The following is a 21,579-nucleotide window of genomic DNA, read 5'->3' on the forward strand; positions in this document are numbered from 1 at the left end:
GCCTCTTTCTGGATCGGGCCTGCAGGGACCATTTTTCAGAAAAGACAGCAAGGCTTTGGGGAATACTTAGACTTCCTCTTTTTCACCCTCCTACACTTCTTGTTTAGACATTTCCCGCTCTCTTCTCTTTCTACATTTAATCAGTTTTCCTTTTTATCCAAATCACTTTCTGTCCCTCCATTGTATATCCTATCCTTATATATATATTTTAGGACAGGACTTTTTCAGGTCTACTAAAACAAGCTGAAAAATATACATTTTCTTTGACTTAACTTTTATATGTTCAGTTTATCTTTTAGACATAACATACATAACCAATAAATGTTTCCATTTTATGTTGTTCTCATCTCCCAGTTTTCTCTTTTTTTGTGAGACTAAAACATACTGTATATGGTGATTTCAGAGCTTCTGCTTCTCTAAAGTAAATCTCTTTGTTTTTCTTTGAGGAAGACTGGCTGATTGTCGGCACATCAGTTTGGTCAGTTTCCCCAGCGCTCCTTCCTCTCCTCTTTCTCCCTCCCTTCCTCCTTATTTCACTTCCTCGTTCTCATACTACCCAGCACTCTCTTGAAAAAAAGAGAGAAGCCCCGCTTCATGGCTTAGAGAATGAGCTGTGCCTCTCAGCTGCAGACCGAGAGGAGAGAAGAAAAGAGAGAGGGGAAAAGGGAGTAATAAGGAGAAGAGGAGGAAAGCAGCGACACACTTGCATCTGTTGTGGCAGCGTCCTGCAACCGAGAAGCAAATGAGAGTGGGAGATAGGAAGAGAGAGTACGCCACAGTGAGAGGAGAGAGAGAAAGAGAGGAGATGTCAGACAGCCGTGTCCTTGAGAACTGCACCACAACTCTTTGAAGAGAGCCGGGAGACGGTGTGAGTAACGTGCATCTCAGCGGGACATGAGTGTTTCTGTGTGTGTGTGTGTTTCATGATTGTACATGTGTGATTGTTTGAGTGTGTGTGTGTGTGTGTGTGTGTGTGTGTGTGTGTGTGTGTGTGTGTGTGTGTGTGTGTGTGTGTGTGTGTGTGTGTGTGTGTGTGTGTGTGTGTGTGTGTGTGTGTGTGTGTGTGTGTGTGTGTGTGTGTGTGTGTGTGTGTGTGTGTGTTTTGTGTGTCAAACCTGCTGCTTGCACGCTGACCTGCCAAGCCTACAGTGAAGGGGGTTTGGCTGCCGATCTTCTCTGCTATTGTCTGCCTGCCTAAGTGTTGCTGACAGGGGATTATGGCAAATACAAAACGCCGTATGGACCAAAGAAACACAGTGCCAAACTTCATAGACACACGCATGCATGCATGAAGCTCCATGTTGAGAGCTCTGTTTGATTGCACTAATTCTTTTTTTCGGTGTGCGTTCGTCCATGTGTCTGCTTTAGTTGTCTCTGACGTCTGCAACATTTAATCATTTTAAATGTTCTTTTAGAGGGGAAATAGTATTGAATGTATTTCTTACACTTTCTTACACTTAGGCACAATGCAGCACTCAAACCACCTGTAACCATGCACGAACTCATAAGCAGCTCACAAAATGACTGACTATTCTGCTTCATAGTTTCTAGACAATTAATACTATCTTCCTGCAAAACAGACTTCAGCTAAGCTACTGTACCTGTGGTGAACTTGTGGCTCAGGGGAAGTAAGTTCAAACCGTGCTGTCTCAGGATCAGAGCCAAGAGGTGTGACCCATTGAACTATTTGTAACTAATCATAGTCCACAAGCCACACACAGCGTGCCATGGAGCCCAGTTGGGTTACACTCATCAAAGTATAATGAGTCAACATGTCACTCATGTCCCCGAAGTTGTTCTCAAGATTAATGTCATTGCTGAAGACGTGTGCAATTTCATTGCATTAAGTGTCAAACACGACATCATGAGGTAGGCAGGTAAAATATTCTCTGCTCAGTGGAAAGGAATTCAGTATTCTAAGTAGGATACCATCGCCCCCCTAATCTAAAAATGACCTGGTTACTTCATGTCTTCTGAAGCAATGTGGATATCACATCAGTATCAGTATCGTCCAGTATCTGTGTTTGATCATTTGTAAGGAGGCACGTTTGATTGAGATCAAACTCTCCTAGTCATATATAGAAATAAAATGATGGCATTTTAACTGCATTGGTAGCATAGCAAAGGATGTGTATCATTTCTCAGATATGAAGGGCATATCACAGGATTTATGTTTCAACATCAAAGGTTTACTGTGAATTATATTTGTTTTCCCTATCGTCTCATAGATGAAACTCTTGTGTAAGTATATATTGTGTGAGAAAGTTTCACGGCCAATATGAGTTGCTGCCGTTTTTTATTTCTGTGTTTTCATCAGAGCTTTATTCCCTAATCCAATACTACTGCATTAGGTATGCAGTATACTGCACACGATAAGTGATAAAAACATCCTGTTTGAGTGTTATAACGTGCCTTCTCTCCAAGCATTTAAACAATAGTGATAGAGCACAGTACTTAAAGTCTCTTTCTGTATTTGCCATTGCAGCTAGATGTTACACATGTGATTGTTTTTAAACAATTACCAACAGCCATTTATATTTTAAATGTAGTTTTGAAAAACTCAGCAAAATATGTGAGTAAAATGCTTTCATCTATACATTTTATTTATTTAATATAAGTCGTTATCTTTAGTTGAATTCATTCATGTTTTTATGTAAAAAGTGTATATTGTATAACATGGTAAAAAACAAGTTTTTCCAGCCTGATTCATATCAAAACTAATCCGCTCAGCATCAATGAACCGAGAGGCGTAGCAGGCACAGTTGATGTTGTCCACAGTATACAGTATATATTTAGACTGCAGAAACTGTCCCCAGGGTGAGCATGTAAGTGTGCAGTATGTACAGTAGTGAGATTGTGAGTATTGGAGCATGGTTTGCAAATGTGTTGGTGTGTGTGTGCACACAGTGTGTTTTGGTTGTGGCGCAATGTGTTTTAGGCTGTTCCAGCAAACCAATTGAGGTCAGCCGCTCAATAATTAAAGCGTGTCACTGGTTAGTGCACGAGCTGGGTCAACCAATCAAAGAGGCTGATGTCGGATCAGAGTGAAAGAACCAGTGTGTCTTTCAAAAATAAGAGAGAGTAATGTGAAACACAGCCTGGGACTTCCAAAGTTTATACATTTAGAGGGGTATATTTTCCATTTAGATCAGCCTTCTCAAAAGGTGTTGACACTTTTGAAATGCTGCCGGTCAGTCTTGTACTGTCGCCCGCCATGCATACATATTTTCACTTGTTGCAGGATAAACGTAACAAGAGTTTCCCAACTACAGTGATTTGTATGTCTGACCTTATTTCAGTATATGAAGACTAAGCACTCCCAATAACAGTTACCTGAGTTGAACAATATCAAGTTCGACGAGCAGTGCCATGCACCACGAGTCATACACTTATTTTCTGGTTAAATGGCCAAGACATAAACGGGTTGTAATACTCAGAGATCAGCTTACTGCTCTTTAGATTAGTTGACCATGTTTAGATCAAAATGTTCTTTGTTTATCATGCAGTTTTTGATATTGTAGATCTAACAGTCGCTATTTGAATTAATTGGACTTAAAAGCATAACATACATCTTTTAAGTTACACAAAAAGGACATAGAGGACTTTTCCAAGCATGCATGCTGTGTTTGAGTTGGATTCCTCTAACATGTGTAACACTCCTGTCACTCCTAAGCTAGTCTCTGCGCTAGGCAATATTGGCAGTGCCAACTCCTCCCAAATATATGTAGCATGGGTTTAGTTCAGATCATGTTTTTCACCTTTTTGTAAACACTGTACTCAAGTGCTGTTGTAAAGTCATTGCCATTCTTTGTGCAGTAGACCTACCAGTCATTTACAGCTTGAATAATAAATCATTGAGCATTGAACAGAGCCAGCTAATCACACCATTGGCTCAATTTTATACAATACAGATTTTGTCAGGGCTGCTCTCCAAAGCTCCAAGGTGCTGACTCTGCAGCTGTAGAGGGTTCGGGAAGTGGTGGACAAACTCAAAGCTGTTTCCATCAGCAGTAATATCTGCTGTCAGTGGGAAGCCAAAGGCACATCTTACTAATAACGCATGTACCTGTCTGTTGGCTATATAACTTTACCCAACACTTTGTATGGTGAAGCAATCTTTACACAACACTTCAGATTGGGAGGTGTGTGGCGCAGTGGCTAGAGCCTTGGTGTTCGGATCAGGGGGTCACAGGTTCAAACCACACTGTAGTCAGCATGACGTTGTGTCCCTGGGCAAGACACTTCAACCCAAATTGCTCCTGTGGTGATTGCCCAGAGTATTGAGTATGTAAGTCACTTTGGAAATAAGCGTCTAACAAGTAACTGTAATGCAAAGATATATACTGTATATAACTTACATTCCTCCAGTGCACATTTTTATATCTGTATCTAAATCTTAATCAGAGCTAAGTGGGAGGTAACTTTAGTTACTTTTTTGGTAATCAGATCCTTTCTGGGTGATGCGAGTTCCTATTAATAATACTCTTTGCAGCGGTAACTGCATGCCCGCTTGCTTGTGTACAAACACACACACACACACACACACACACACACACACACACACACACACACACACACACACACACACACACACACACACACGCACACTCTGGTAACAAGAGACTTGTGGTTTATAATGATGTCATTAGGGACGGCATATAAGAAGTGACATCATTGCAAACAGGAAATTAATTAATCAAAACCTGTTCCAGAGTATTAAGTGGGCAACTCGTTTTCTTTCTTTTATTATATTACACCATGAGATCCCCTGATATTCAAAATCGTGATCAAGTTCATCCAAAAAAGGCCAGGGGCATTGTTGCTGTATACCTGCATAACTGTCCCCCTTCTACTATACATATCATATTTTATATTCTTTCATTGTTGTCAAGTTGTTTCCTGCCAATGTATTTGCTTAAATTATTGTTCTTATGTCACTGTCCTTGGGGAACCATAAAGCCAAAATCATTTACATACTTCTAGGTCAATGTACTTGTCCTCTTGCCATTCTTAGTTGCTTCTTCCTCTCAACCTTTCCTTTTCAAGTTGTTCAGTCTGTCCACTGCTGTCTCTCTGTTCTCTTTAAGCCTTCTGTATTTACTGCTAATCCTTTTTATGCTTCTCCCAGCCAGAGGCCCCAGTGAGATCCTGTAGATTTAGCCAGAGGTTGATCTCATGATTAGTATTCAGCTGTCAGAATATTTCAGTCAACTTTTGGAGGCCCCTCTCAATCCTCACCCACACACCATAATTTCCCCATGTAACTCTCAATGTATACCTCCCTAATGCAATGTGTGTGTGTGTGTGTGTGGGCCTGTGTGTGTGCTGCATCAGGATGTATATAGCTGCATGGTCCTGAAGAGAGAGCCCTGTGTGCATTAATGTAGATACATATCCACCCTCCTCCTGATTTCTCAGGAAGTCGCCCTCCATCATCTTAAATGACATGAAAAGAGCTGAAGACAGATATATGCATGAATTAATTGGCTTGAATAGGAGTATTTAGAAGCCTAATCCATGGGGATTAACGCAAGCAGCCCTCTCCGGATTTAAGCTTCTGTGCGTTCTCAGCAGAGGATTGTTTCATTTCACTCCATTCTCCTCCACAAGCCACCACCTTTAGTTCTTAGTCAGTGAGCCTCTAAAAAGCTGTCAAGTGTAGGATTAGCCATGTAGAATACCACTAGATAGCTAATTGCCTTAATAACCTTAAAAAAATATAATGATGATTTTTATTGTGACATGTTTTAACACCAGCTGGGTTGCTCCAGTTGTGCTTACCACATACAAAGATGCTGCTGTTGTTACAGGATTAGTGCACCCACTAGATAGATACAAGTTGTTATAGTCTTAAAGAAGTGGATTGCAAGGGTTTGTACAGTGTTGTTATTCATTAGTGTCCCTATCGACACCTGAGTGTGTGTTTAGCACAGCTTAGCTTCTATTTAGCTATCAAATCCATAATTCTGTGCACCGAGTATAGCCCATTCTTATGATTTGTTGTTCCACTATGACGGAGGCAATAGTGTTTATACCTGATCGGAATGGCCAGGCTTAATAAAAAAAGTAGTGAAAAGCCAAAGGTCGGACGTGGTCATTTTTTCAAATTGTGATAATAAAACACGCTTTCAGACAGATTCTTTTTTTTAAAGGCGTTTGTGTTCATCCGTTTCGATAACGTGTGTGAACAACAAAAGAAGAGATATTTAGAGGAAAGTTCAAACCTTGCTTATTTATAACCTCAGCACATCTGGCTTATCGCTATTTGGAGAACACATGAAGGATAGAAAGAAATGTTCTCATGCATGGGATTCAGTTTTACTGTATGCAACACTTTGATTAGAGGACACTGACGCCCTAAACTATAGTAATTTAGCGTTGGATTTTCATAAACCTGATATTCTCAGGCCCATACAAGGGAAGTAGCTCAGACCGAGATATCCTGAGTATTAGTATGTACAGTATATGATCAGGAAAGCTCCATCATTCATAATCTTCTTCCAATATAATATAGAAATTCATGTTAGATTTGAATAAAACTGTGTAACACTTCACCCATAGCCACAAAGCACATTATTAAACTATTCACACAAGTAGAACGTTAAGAGTTTTAAAATAGAGTGCCCATTTTTATTTTGATATAGTCTTTGCTTTATTATCAGTGTGTTTCTTATTATTCATTCATACAGCCAACTAGTACAATACTGATTAAGGCAGAAATAGTTATCTCTCTTCTTTCCCTTTTTTTACCTTTCTCCTCTTTTGCCTCATGTGTCCCCTTCATCCTTACCCTTGCATTTTCTCTCTCTCTCTCTTTCTCTCTCTCTCTCTCACACTTCAAGTCCTCCAACTCATACGACCAAATAGGTCGATTGTTCAGCAGCTTATTACAACCTATAGTCAAGTTTTAAAGTTTAGCACCTCTAGTGGTCGCGTAAGAAACAACAATTTGAGGCAATTGCAACTCCGGAGGGTCGTACAGTATATTCACAAATAACCCTTTTTGGAAAATCCTAAATTGTAGAATTGTTTGACCATTAAAAGGATTTTTGATTTGATTTCTAGCGAGAAGTGTATATTGTACTTTTAGAATCCACGTCCAGTGGATGTGTAGGATCTATAGTTTGATAGATATTACGAAGATTATTTGAGATCTCGCCAGGACACGGTGTATATACAGTACTACGTCTTTCCCCCTATTCATATTGACGGCAGCGTCCATGTAAAGTTAGCGTCAACCCTCACAGGGTGAAAACAGTATTTCCGGTCTCGAAGTTTTCATAATAAAACCGTATTCCCCTCTCTGTCAAATGATTTTACAGTGATATCTGCCATACTCATCCACTAAAACACATCAGTTTATCCTTATTAATTACACAACATTGATTGGTTTAAATTGTGTACAATGCTTTTGTGTTTTTCCCTTTCGATTCTGAGAGACACATTTATTTTTTCAGAGGTTTTGATAGGCTAAACATCGAAGTACCCATAATCCTCAGCTATCGTTGAAACTCGGTGATGGTATGTTTTAGCCGCAATGCACGTTGGGATATGGTGTTTATGGGATGTAAAATAATAATAATAATATACCTTTCTGTCTGTGATGTTTTACAAATCAGATATTAATGTGTAGAACTACAATATGTGAAATACCAAAGCAATATCCTGTAAAATGATGTGAAAACATTAATAAAATACACATCTTCAGATGTTATACATACATAAGTGTACTACACTAATAATACCAAGTTATTATGGCATTGTATGCTGTGTGTTATTTGTAACATTTTCATAAAGTATAATTTATTGTGTTAACACTGTAAACTTGACAGTTTTTTAACCCCTAGTGGTTAAAGCACGTTATAGAATTTCTTTGTTGAATATGTTATATTTGATGAAAAAATGTAAATATTAAGAGTAGCCTACATACAAAATAGGGGAAAAGTAGAAGGTCAATGATAGAAATATAGAATAGAAAATATCAAGAAGATACTGTAAGTGATCTCTACAATAAAACAGTTAGTGGAGGGCGTCCAAAGATATTAATAGGAGGATGTGCGAAACAGACAAACTAATAAGGCTTTATTTAAACATTAAAGAATATTTTCCGTCTATGAAGGATTTTTTTTAACAATGACGGAAAAATCTGAAAGCCGCCCGTCATTTTTGACAGACTAGAACAAACTCAGAACAGCGCCAAAGTTTCCCCGCAGCGGGGCTCCGGTGTTATGCCGTGTTATGCATGCCCGCCCAAAAGGAAATTATACCGTTTCCAAACCTAACTTTGCCGAACAAATCATTGAAATATCTGAGTATTTGCTTTACGCTGTGCACGCTCCCGCGAGGTGCAGTGGGCATGCATACCACGGCGCTAACAGTTCGCGAGGTTTCCACCCCCCCCCGTTGACAGTTCACAAGCGTGCTCTCTTGGCAGATATATCACGGTAAAATAATAAAATAATTTGACAGTGAGGGGAATACTTCCGGTTTTGTTATGAAAACTTTGAGACCGGAAATACTGTTTTCACCCCGTGAGGGTTGACGCCAACTTTACATGGACCTCAAATCATCTTCCTAATATCTATCAAACTATAGATCCTACACATCCACTGGACGTGGATTCTAAAAGTACAATATACATTTCTCGCGAATCAAATTAAAAAGCATTTTAATGGCCAAACTGATTTTCCAGAGAGGGTTATTTGTGAATATACGACCCTCCGGATCGTTTGCAATCAACGGGAGCATAATGCCGCAAACCATGTTTCTTACACGACCACTAGAGGTGCTAAACTTTCAAACGTGACTATAGGTCGTAATAAGCTCCCGAACAATCGACCTATTTGTTCATTTTTTGGAGGAGGACAGGCTGCTCTCCTCCTCCTCCACTCATCCTTTCCCATATAGTTCTCTTCTCTCCCTTTCACTTTCTGCCTCTTCCCTCCTTCATTTAAAGGCATCACACTGCAAGTCTACGCGATACTGAGCAGATCAATGCCTATAGATTGGCTCATTGGAAGCCATTAGTTATGGGTTTTTATATAGCTAGTCATTATTGTGCTTAATCTTGCAGAAAATTAAATTTAGAGTTGTGTACAGTGTTTGGTTAAAAGTTGTTGATTTCCCCCCCTCTCACTCACTTACCAGCTGCTATTTTTCTCGCCTTTTTTGCATTTGTGTGTGTGTGTGTGTGTGCGCGTGTGTGTGTGCGTGTGTGTGTGTCTGTGTGTGTGTGTGTGTGTGTGTGTGTGTGTGTGTGTGTGTGTGTGTGTGTGTGTGTGTGTGTGTGTGTGTGTGTGTGTGTGTGTGTGTGTGTGTGTGAATGAATGACAACCTGCTTAAAAAAAAATTGCACATACACAAACAAAGATGCATTAGTGTCACTGTTTAATAAAGCACCATGCAGCATGGTCATGCCAAAAAAACCTTCAAGAAAACTGCCCATACGACAACATGGCTTGGCCACAGTACTGCACACGTACTGCAGTTTTTTTTCTCTGTGTTGGCAAATTCCTCTATTGTCATAGCGTTTGTATCCGGTGGTTTTAATAAACTAAAAGTGATGGTGTATTGTTTTTTCACCCTGCCACTTTGCTTTTGTTTTTCAAGAGGGTTGTGAGTCGGTCCAGGTCCAGCTTTAATCTATCCAAGTTGTATTTTTCTCTGCCCTTTTAAAACTATCCCTTGCCTTTTTTCTCCTTTTGGTCTTACCCCTCTTTTCTGTTTCATCCCCTGTTCTTTTAGCCCTTGTTCTTGTGTCCCTCAATGTTCCCCTCCCTGTTCCAATTCTCCCAGCCCTCATTTTTAACCCAGCTTCCTCTTCCTCATCTCACTTGTATTCTTGTTGTTCCTCTAAGTCTTCTCCCTTTTTTCTCTTCTGTCTTCACTCTTTCCCCATCCCTGGTCGTCTTGTCTCTCCATCCTGAATCGCTCTTTGCTCCCCCACACTCACATCCTCTCTAACTAAACAATAGATGCCTTGAGCTCTGGAAGATCGCTTCCCACCCCAACACCATCAACACCCTCCTCACCACCCGCCTCCTTTCCCACCCCATGATGATATGCAGAGTAGGGCAGCAGCCTTCTTTTGTTTAGCTTAGCGCAAATGAAAATTGCTAATCAATTTTTACCCCCTCTTATTTCATGGCGTGTAGTTCCTGCCCCTCCCCTGCCAGCTGTCATTGTGTGGTTGCAGCGCAGGGCTGAAAGCTTCATTAGCAGGAGGACAGCATGTTTTGCCCCTCAGCACTGTATTCATGGAATTACTAAAGATAGATGGGACGTTGCCTGGTGTTCCTCATAGAAAAGTGCAAATAGATACTTGCTTCTATCTTGTTTAATACAAAAACATACTATGAAGGCAGCACATAAACTTAGAATTTAAGTTTAACAAAGAGGTTTTTTTCTGTACCTTTGTTGTTCATATATCTACCTTTAGTAAACCGGCAAGAAACCAACATGTATATCTTGAAGAGTAGTGGCTTTCTATGCAGTTCCATGCAAGACTATATTACATTCCTTAACTCTATATCCATATTTTATTGGGATGTAAATCGATTTGAATTGCATGTTTTTAGTTGTGCAACATTAAAGTCAAATTTGCATTGCCTGATTTTGATAATATTGCAATGTAGAAATTCAACCTGCAATACACAGTCTGTGTTAAGACTGGGTGTGATATTGTATATCAGCAGCATCTCAGTGACTTACATGAGACGTCAAATCAACACTAGCTTAATTTTTGCATTTTGATCAAAATCATAAGCAGCCATATATAAACGATGCTGCCGAGTGTGCAGCACGTCCAGTCATGTAATGCACCTCCACTGAAGTTCATATTATTGTATTTTTCCCCAGGACGTTGGTTGGCAAGATCTATAGAGTTAGACAAAGGTGACCTCTTTTCCTAGAGGAATACATACATCCCTGTAGTGCAGGAGGACTTGCGTGACTGTGACAGAAAGCAGCAGAACTTAATGTAAAGGGCACTCGTTGGGAGAAAAATATCACACAAACAGCAAAAAACATGTTTTCAATGTACAGTCTGACACAAAAAAGAACACTGTCCGCTGTGTTTCCAGAAAAAGGCTACAAAGATCATAACATGTTCACTGACACTCTGGAAATATCAGTAACCTTTATTCACTCGTAACATTTTAACACTAACATGGCATCCAATCTGTTACCATTTCAGTATATGCATGTTTCATGTTGAATTTGTTCATATTAGCACATAATTATATGAAAGAAGCCATGACATAGAATGTTGCTTCTTGTCCAGTGGTGACCAAGCACTTCCAGCAGAGCTGACGTTTGCCTCCTCAGCATCAGAGTAGGTAAGCTAGATGCAGCTAATGCAGGCGTAAAGTGCACAGGTCAGAGGTCACAGGATGGCCACTGATAATGGAGAGAGAGAGAGAGAGAGAGAGAGAGAGAGAGAGAGAGAGAGAGAGAGCGAGAGAGAGAGAGACATAATTCTCTAATACAGCCCTCCTCTTATCCCTTTTCCTCTCTCTACTCAGCCACCAGATCGCATTTTATTTTTGATGAAAATATAAATTGTGAGGAAAAACAGAACACCACACTGTCCAACCCTTCCCACTCAGAAGTCTGTGTGTGTTTGTGTTTCTTCTGTGTGTGCATTCTGCCCTAGTTTCAGCTGTTTGTCTGTTTGAGACTGATAATCACAGGCTCCTCTGTCTACTGTGAGAAACAGTGAGAGAGCATTCTCCACAGCCACCGTGGTCCAAATTCTAAATATACATTGTGTAATGTGCTCTGATTCAACCCCATTTCTTGGATATGATAATGTTTTAATGTCAGTGCAAGATTTTGGGGACAGAACCAACCTATTAGGCACTGTAGCGTCGCACTGTTGGACTGTCCAACATTAGCAGGTACACAATGTTTAAGCCTTAAGAAAAACTATTTATTGGTCCCCTGAAACAAAAGAATCAGGAAAAGATGTTGCCTTGTGCAATTAAAAACCTGGGTGCCCGCAAGCAGCTAAAAAAATAGTTGAACCAGGAAATGCTATATCACTAATTGAACCATGTGGTTAACATTACTAACTAAGATGTGTAGATGGTTGTGTAGGAAGTGTAGTTAGAATGCTGACCAGTCAGATTACTAATTTGGTTGCACGTGAGCTTCATTGTAAACACATGTCTAGCAGACTTGCAACGTGTCCAAGTTTGCAATCTAAGTGTCGTCCTTAGCAGTTGGGATAATTGCCAACAGCAACAGAACAGCACTCGATCGGTACTCTCATTTACAGTGAGTAAGCATATTGTAGTATAGTGTTGAACTCAGTTCGACTGCTGAGGAACTCCAATGTTTGTCCTTTGACTTTACCATCTTTCCTCCAGCCTACCATTTTATTAAAAAGCTTTCTCCATTTGTATAGACATGTTCAAAACTAGGAATATATATCAAAAGCTCTTATTCTTTCTGATGTTGTTGAAATATTACTTTCAGCATAGTTATCTTAAAACTTAAAAACTCTACATGCATATCACACATGATCTTGGCACACATGACATTTGCTTTTTCTCTTCTCTTCCCTTTTGATCCATCACTGTGATTTGCGATAACCTCAATTTCTCAACACCATCAAACATAACTTACATATTGACAACTCTATGGCTCGCTCTCCATCAACATCTTGTGCTTGACCCTAATGTTGATGTCATGAGATGCCCCTTGCTCTCTCTGCTTGTTGATCATAGTTTTCCATTTCCTTCTATTAATAGCCAAAGTATCTGTTTGTCACCCTACTTGACGGTGTCTAGTTGCCTCTTGGGTGTTATTAATAACACCAGTGAATATAAATATATTGATACTTTCCATCTGGTGATGAGAACAGATGACTGACCTAATTCAATCAGACCCCTTTTAAATATCTCTTAATCACATGGTGGGTAAGTGCTCTCTGGTGTATACACCTGTGTGTGTGTGTGTGTGTGTGTGTGTGTGTGTGTGTGTGTGTGTGTGTGTGTGTGTGTGTGTGTGTGTGTGTGTGTGTGTGTGTGTGTGTGTGTGTGTGTGTGTGTGTGTGTGTGTGTGTGTGTGTGTGTGTGTGTGTGTGTGTGTGTGTGTGTGTGTGTGTGTGTGTGTGTGTGTGTGTGAGATGGTGGGTCGTTGCTATGTTCCTTGGATGAGTATCGCGTACCAGCCGTATAATTAACTCATACTTATTCCCACCAATTACATGCATTAACAGATGAGTACCAGTGTTATATACAGATCTGTCATAGTACATAGATAGAATGGGCATTAAGTAATTGAGGTCAACAAGCCCGAGTGATTATGTTTATTTTTTAATTCTGGCATTGAATCATGACATCGTATAATGTTGAAAATTGACCCTGCGCTGGAGACAGCTGACACATTTCATTCCAAAATTCTGTATAACGTTGTCTTCTTGATTATTAATTGTTTATTTCCTTTATAGGTTCATGATAATGTCAAATTTCCACCAACCTTTAAGAGTGCTTTACAACATTATCACATGGACATCTGAGGTGTCACTTATGTAAGACAGTACGATTAAGCTAACCAAGATCAGGCCTTTTTCCTCGAACATTTACACAACACAAACAGCTGTGTCCATCGGTGTTAATGGTGCAGGGTCTGTCTTCGAGATAAAGATGATTATCTCTTCTTATGAGCTTTGGGTGTCGGGGGGGGGGGGGCATGGAAACAGGAAGAGGAAAGGAAAGGACAGGCCCTTTTTAACAAAAGAGGACTATGGCAATAACAATTAATATGCTTACCATGCTTATGAATTCCTATTCCATCCATGTACTTTTATCAAATTAAAAACGTTTAGTGTCTCAAATTAATTAGTCGCATAAAAAACGTTCTTGAACATTGACTCTTCTTGAACATTCAAACCACAAGCTATACTAAACATATTACATTACAATTAGACTATTTTCTACCTTTGCTCAAATGTGTCCTATTCCTAAATGTCCTTCTAACCTTCCATGATGTGCTAAGTTGTTCATGTGTCCTGCTTAACAATCAGTGGAGTAACACGAAACGTGTTGACCTTCCCGAACTGAGATGGATCATCCAACAACAAAGGGGGTTTAATCTCATCCCCATAACTGACTGACAACAAAACAGAAAAAAGTGGACCCTGAGTTCTTATAAATTAGTTTGTCAAAAGACAGTTTAAGGTAACACAAATTGTGATGGCAGAGTTTGTGCTTAGTTGTCTCTGACTTTCTAGCATTTTGTAGCATACTTGAACACTTATTCACTAGATTAACTCTTGGCTATTGTTCACTATTTAATATAAAGACTAGTTTATAGAGAGAGAAGGATACAGACACAGATGAAGTGTTTAGGTATAAACATAGAAACAGGCAGAGAATAGAGAATGTAAATTACATTGTTTTTTGAATGCTCGTTGTCAGCTCCATCTCACTACTCTCACACTCAGCGTGTGTGTGTGTGTGTGCGTGTGCGTGTGTGTGTGCGTGTGCGTGTGTGCGTGTGTGCGTGCGTGCGTGTGTGTGTGTGTGTGTGTGTGTGTGTGTGTGTGTGTGTGTGTGTGTGTGTGTGTGTGTGTGTGTGTGTGTGTGTGTGTGTGTGTGTGTGTGTGTGTGTGTGTGTGTGTGTGTGTGTGTGTGTGTGTGTGTGTGTGTGTGTGTGTGTGTGTGTGTGTGTGTGTTGTGGAGTCCAGTGGAAAAGCAGGAAGAGTTGCTAATCCGAGTGGCTGGCCGAGCAGAAAGGCCACTCATATTTATAGCTGACTGAATCACATTCTGTCATACAGATGTCCAGCACTGAGACCAGGAACAAGAATAACTCCAGAACAAGATATAAATAGTGGTGTAAAGGCGAACTCAGACCACAGCCATATTCATATCCTGCTGAGTCACCCTTGATACAGATGACACCATGACTGACAGGAAGAAAAACTCAACAATGAGACCAGAATATGGGTAAAAGCAGCATCATAATCTGATGAGTTACTCAGCCATCCAATCCCTTTAGAAATTGGTAGCATCAATAAAATGTAGCAACATATGGAGAGAGCCTCTGAGATGTCACCACATACTTTAGTAAAGACATATTTTAAAGCATGGCTGAATGAGGTATATAGCTTAAAACAACAGTCAATCATCAGCAAGCTCTCAAACATACTTTTCTTTGGATAGTAGTTTAAAATATGAACAATGAAGGCAGGTACTCATTAGAACATTTAAAATGAGGCCTTCCAATAAATTAGAAGGCTTTGTTGTTATGACACAGCGCCACTGTCTTTAAGGGATATTTTAACCTGCTGCATAACAGTCATCCAGAGGTAAGACAGGAATAGCTAGATCTGGACAGCAATAGGGTGTCTAAAAGTGAATCCTGTGAGCGGTTATTTATAGTGTCCTGGGTCACTTTCTGTCAAACACATGCCTACGCTAAACCGACAGAAATTTGAGAAATGGAAGAAATATGAGTTGCAAGGTTTAAAAAAAAGTGTCAATCCTAATAACAAATTCAGCAGCAAAGCTTGCATTTTAATCTGTATGAGGTTATGTGTGTATTTGTATGTGTGTGTGTTTTCAGATTATGTTTTTTTGGAGAACAGACTGTTCTCTCTGTGTGAGTCCAGTCAGCGTGCCATTTTCATGAATCATATCACTGACCGAGATACGACATGTTTTTCTACACATGCTTGCAAAGAGATTTACAAGTACATAAAGATATATGAAAGTTTTTGTGGACAGATGTTCAGATCAGGAAACGTGCTCCTCTGAGGAAGGGTTCATTTGGGGAAAAGTAGAAGCATAAGCAAGTGTTGCATTATACTCTCAACAATTGTTTTGGGTCAAGGTAAAACAAAAAAACAGTGCTGATGTTTTAGAGCAGCAGGAACATTATTCATAAATCTACTTTTTGGACATCTTCAAAATTAAAACATCTTCTCAATGCATCATAACTATCAAATTAAAAGTAAGACTTGTATTACTGTACAAATCATTAATGTCAGTGATATGGTCTCTAATAATGATTTGTTTTAACTGTGGATAAAGTATAGAAATGCTCATGGAAGCTATGTAAAGAAAAAAAGCACAACATAATTCACTCACTCCTTTTACTGAATATATGTTTGTTTTTTTCACCCCAAAAGGATCAAATATATCTCAAGGCAATGCCACCATTCGTATATCTCTTGGTTATCCATCATACTATTATTCTGTTTAAAAGATAAACTGTAACGGTTCAAACACGATAAGTGTACAAGGTTTCACAAACGATAAATGACTTGCTCTATCACTTTATATTGAAGATCTTGTGCAATATACACCATTTTGTGTACGTTTATATTTACAGCTGACGTGTAAGTTCCCAATTTGTGTTTGCGCTTATGTATCTGTGTGTGAGCTAGATCTATCGGGAAAAGTTCTAGTTTTTCAAAGCTGTCATTAATGATCTGGTAGAGGCCATCATTAGCCTCAAAGATGAAGGAAAAAGAGGGTCCAGTGGAACATTTACACACACACACACACACACACACACACACACACACACACACACACACACACACACACACACACACACACACACACACACACACACACACACACACACACACACACACACACACACACACACACACACCCACCCACACACACACACACATACACACACATACACACACACACACCAGCACTTCTACGACTTCCACAAATAGACAGCAAGCGATGATGCTAAGAAAAAAAAACGTTATCGGTTCATAAACTAATTGATGCGTCATTTTAATGAATGAATGGGATAGTAGAAAGTGCCAAGCTGAGCGTTTAAATAGGAATCAATGCAGTGACAATACCCTCGAGGAACAATAAAGAGATTTAATCTCGGTTTTATCTTTCTGTGTTCGTCAAAGTTAATTCATGTGATTGCCGGTACTGCAGTTACATGTTTGAATAAAAGCTGGAAAGCCACAGAGACCAGTTGAGACAGGATATGTATAGCATTGTTTGGACAAATGCGATTTACATCAATAAAAGGCAGTAAGTCAAGCGGTTCAAGAGGATAACGGCTAACAATACTCTAGAGAAGGAGTCATACATCGCATCAGTTTGTATCTATCTGTCAGCGCGGTCTCTAGAGAGAGAAACATACACATACACACATTGGACAAAAAGCACACACAAATACAGAACCAATGCAGATATATACATGTGGCACAAACAAACAGTACAGACACTCCATCAGACAAGACACGTACTGTCCACATCAACAATTATTTTGTGTGTGTTTGTGTGTGTGTCTCCTCTCTCCCTGGAGTACTCTCACCTCCTCGACCTGGCTCAGCCTTTCCACCTCTGCACATTCCCCTCCAGACTGAAACTAGGTCTCCCTCTTCTTTCTTTTCCTCTCCTCCTCCCACTACTCTGTCTCTTGCTCTTGTTTTCTCCTCTTGTTTTTTTGTTATATAGATATTCTCTCTCTTCTTGTGTATAGAGATACCCCCCTCACAGAACCCCAAGTGACCCTGTCCATGACCACTGACCTCAGGGGTAAATGCAAGGTCCCACCTCGCCAGGAAATAAAGACATTAGCTTCTTCCCGCTGTCTGACCCCGCTCACCTCCCTCGCCTTCCCCTCGCCCCTTCCTCCATATCCCTCTCCCTAAATCCCCTTTGTACCACCTACTGTTTTCTTTTGTTTTTTAGTTTTCCTTTCTTCAGCCATCTTCTTCTCAGCACAGTTTTTTGTGACTGTCCTCCTTGTTTACTTGCCCCATCAAATTCTCTATCATGATATTGTTTTAATTTAATTTTCTGGACACTCATTCAGGCAAAGCTAGAAACTAGAAGTGTTGGAAACTTCAAACAATGTAACGGGGCTATTTTAAACGCACACAACAACGATATGTTTGTGATTAAAGACAGACATTTACTTTGTCTGTTACTTTGTCTACAATGTAATATGCATGACTGGCTTAAAACAATGTTGCTAATTTAGTTCTAGAAATGTCCATTATGGAGGGTATACTGGAGAATCGGGACATCATATCAACCTTTGGATGTGTATTTTTCTCTCGGTTGTTCTCTGAGGATCTTGATTGCTGTAAAAGTGAAGTCTTTGTTTTCCCCTGAGAGACAAACCGTCTGCTCCATACCCCTCCCTTTTTTCAGCACACTTTCTGCTGAAATTTTCTTCGGACTCCTTTGCACTTTTTCTTGTCTTACTAAAGGGCTGAAGAATATATATTATTTTCATCAGCTGCTTTGATTGACTAATGTTCTGGGCTATTATCCTTTATCAATGCTATGAGAAGTCAAAATGACTAATGCAATGACTTTACTGTCATATTACGACAAGCCAGATAAGAGCCTCAGTTTTGTGACTTCTAACTTGACAAAGTGCTTTTTCATTTCTCAAAATCTAGACTCTAGGGAAACACAATCCAATTCTGTTTAAGAAAGGATCTTAGCTTCATAGTCTTACTGTATATACATTCTGTATATTTAGCCCTTCCGCTAGCTAACGACAAACTCTAAATGAGTTGGAAAGGAGGGCAGAATATTCCCCTGAAATTCCCTTTGAAAGTAAAAAGTGTTTGCATACAGTTCTGTGAGGCAGCTTGTCTTCTGTGTGTGTGCTTGTGGGTATGTCTCTGTATCTTCTAGTCTCTGCCTGAGCATGAGCTGCTATGGTTTGGTGCCTCTTTACATGTGAGTCTGCATCATTAGTGTGTGTTGGTTTTTCATCCACAAAGTGAAAAAGAAAAACGTTCCCATGAGATTACTGTTCTTCTCTCCCTCCGATCCCTTGTTCCCGAGAGAAGGAGAAAGGCAGGAAACATTTGTCTGGTGCAGTTGTTCACAGCAGTAATACAAGTCAGGCGTGTCACCTGCGTGTAGCGCTGTGCTTTATGCATATTCATAACTTCTTCCCATCTCAGGATATAGAGCAGACAGAAAACAGGGCACATACTGTACCTTGTCTCTTCTTTAACTTCTACTCGTCTTCTCTACTCTAAATACCGCTCACTTACCTCTGAGATGTTTGTTTGAACTTTGCAGGAAGCAGGAAATATATACTTTTGCTACTACAGGAAAGAAAGTAAATCCAGGGCAGTGAGTTGAAAGGGGAAATACATTGTTGAGCAAAATACAATGATATCATTATTCTTAATGCCTAATTGTTCAGCTTATTTTTAACCACCACCTACAGTAGTGTTTCAGTGACTGAATATCAGAAAGTGCAAAGGTCTTCTCACCAAACATTTATGCAGATAGTAGCAGCTTTGCCCTTGGCCTATTGTCTTCGTAAAGCTCCAAACTGTCACTGTGCCTTCTGGCTGTTATAAAACCCACATTTTTCATTTCAATGTTTTGTTTCTCCAAGTTTGTGGTGCAGCCCTTATGTGTTTCTCCCAGGCAGTGTAAAGATAAAATGCTGCTTAAAGGCCCAGAAGGCATGTCCGTTGAAATAGATCATTGTGCAATGTATCCTTGTGCCATACTGGCAATTTCAGGAGGATGAGCTGAAGTGTCAAGAGAGTTCGACACTGGAACATTTTATAGCCTTCCTGAGAGGTGGGCAACAATGTAAACGGTGTGGGAAGAAAGCAAATCAAAGTGTAAAGTTGCTATATGTATGCCAATCTTGCTTTTGAATTTGAATGCATTGAGCTACAGACCTTCTCTATGTACTGTAACATTCAGTCAACTGGCAAACATGCATAGTATGAAAGAAACTTGTCCGAAAAGTATTACCTTGTTAATTAACATTGCCTTCATGAGGAAAGTTAGCAAAAGCCAAAATCATTATTTGCTAAGTCAATATTGTTGTTGTTTTTGTTGAATTTCAAAACCTTTATTTCAGGAATTTCTTCAAAAACTGTTATTATGACACGTGCAAAACAGCCCGTCATGGCTGTCTGTACAAACATACTATGCAGAAGTTGGTGTGGCGTTGATTCTTAAATGTAATGTATCTTGTTTTCATTAATGTAAAACCTTCTGTGTTTAAGTCAGAGCTATAAAATAATGTGATATAATGCTTTCAGAGGCTCAGCACCATGGACAGATGGACGTTATCTGAGTGTAGTTAGTGACGGTTAGTCTCTGGTGTGTATTGCAGAGATGGTAGTTTAGTTAACTAATTTCTTCTTCTTTGCTTTGTCTTTAAGTTGTCTGCATAAGCACTTTTAAGCGTTTATGAGTCACTGTGAGCTATAGTATATGTAGGCTTTTTAAAAGGAGTGTTAGCAGTAATTGTAAGTCATGTATTTGATACATGCGTCAACTTTTTTGATGTGGACATCCTTTTTAAATGAGATTAATATGTATGCTACTCTGCTGATGGTTGTCCAAACATCAAGTAGATAGGAATAGATAGTAACTAAAACACAATCTGTATTTACACTATTTATGTATTGTCTATGAAATAAAGAAAGAGGGAGGGAGAAAGAGTGGGGGTATAGTGAGGTCATGTTTGCAGGGGAGTTTTCTAGCTGTGTGTATGATTCGGTTTAGTTTACAACAGATGGGCCTACTGTGACCCACAGGCAAATACATGTAGCCCCCTACCCCTACCCTCAAACACACATCCACAAATAAACACACACAAACAATGACTGCAGACTTTCTGGTCCCTTTCATACAACTATGATGATCAGGATTTTATTGTCTTGTTAACAGTATGTTGTTGGGATACATCCTACAAATACAGAGATATTTACATTAATTAAAACTCTTTGTGGTTAGATAATGCTAATACAAGAAATGGATGGCAGTAACCTGGAAAAGGCAGCCGATACCAATCCAGTACTCAGGTGGTAAAGTGACTATGGTAGTAGATTAGTACATTACAATATTGATACAGCACAGATTCTGAGTTGCACTTAGACTCAGTAATGTAGGGCACCAAAAGCATATGTTACCATCCTCAAGGCGTAACGGCCCGTCCATACGGCGGCGTGCGTTGAAGCTTCAATGCTTCTACCTATTCACCTTGAATACATTGTGGTTCCGTCGCTTCGCTTTGCTCGCTTCAAAAGTTGAGCAATGTTCAACTTTTGAAGCTTCGACGGAAGCGTCAGCCAATCAAATCATATGCCAGTACAAGCTCTAGCCAATCAAACCACGTGCTGCCCACGGGCAGGGGGAGATTCATGTGATTGGTTGTTGGTCGAGTTTCAGACACGCCCGCCGGCAAGCTTCAACGCACGCCGCCGTGTGGACGCTGCGTAAGGCGATAGCTAGACTCTGGCAGTTTAGCACCATTGAACTAGAGGTCCTGTGTATTACTCCAGAGACTTGGAAAACATGGGAGTAGGTGTCATGTTTAGGACATTTGTGTGGACACATTGATAGTCCATGGACCCCAGGGGAAAAAGATGTCCACACAGTTACTATGACGATTACCACTAAGGGTCACATAGGTCAACAGGGATAAGAAATGGAGAGAGAGAAGCTAAGAACAAAGCGGATAATGAGGAGTTGAGAAGAAGGGGAAAGAGAAAGGAAAGAAGTGATCAAAGTTTGAGAAACTGAAAGAAAAGGGGGAATAAGATGGATGGACAGGGGAAAAGGGACAGGGATAGAGGACAGG

The 21,579-nt window shown here is 39.9% G+C and overlaps 1 protein-coding gene across 14 annotated transcripts in view; it reads left to right on the plus strand.

The window, feature by feature from the left end:
* Positions 1–589: 589 nt before the first annotated feature.
* The window catches only part of esrrga (estrogen-related receptor gamma a), a 147,253-nt gene continuing 126,263 nt past the window's right edge, over positions 590–21,579 (plus strand). For 11 of the 14 annotated variants that reach the window (XM_079665525.1, XM_079665519.1, XM_079665522.1 and 8 more), the window contains exon 1: positions 590–868. The gene's annotated coding sequence lies outside the window, so the exon portion shown is untranslated. The remainder of the gene's footprint in view (positions 869–21,579) is intronic. The other 3 variants (XM_079665524.1, XM_079665529.1, XM_079665515.1) reach the window with 2 other exon arrangements.

Source organism: Notothenia rossii, assembly GCF_949606895.1.
Source record: "Notothenia rossii genome assembly, chromosome: 2".
In the NCBI taxonomy this organism is placed as follows: Eukaryota; Metazoa; Chordata; class Actinopteri; order Perciformes; family Nototheniidae; genus Notothenia; species Notothenia rossii.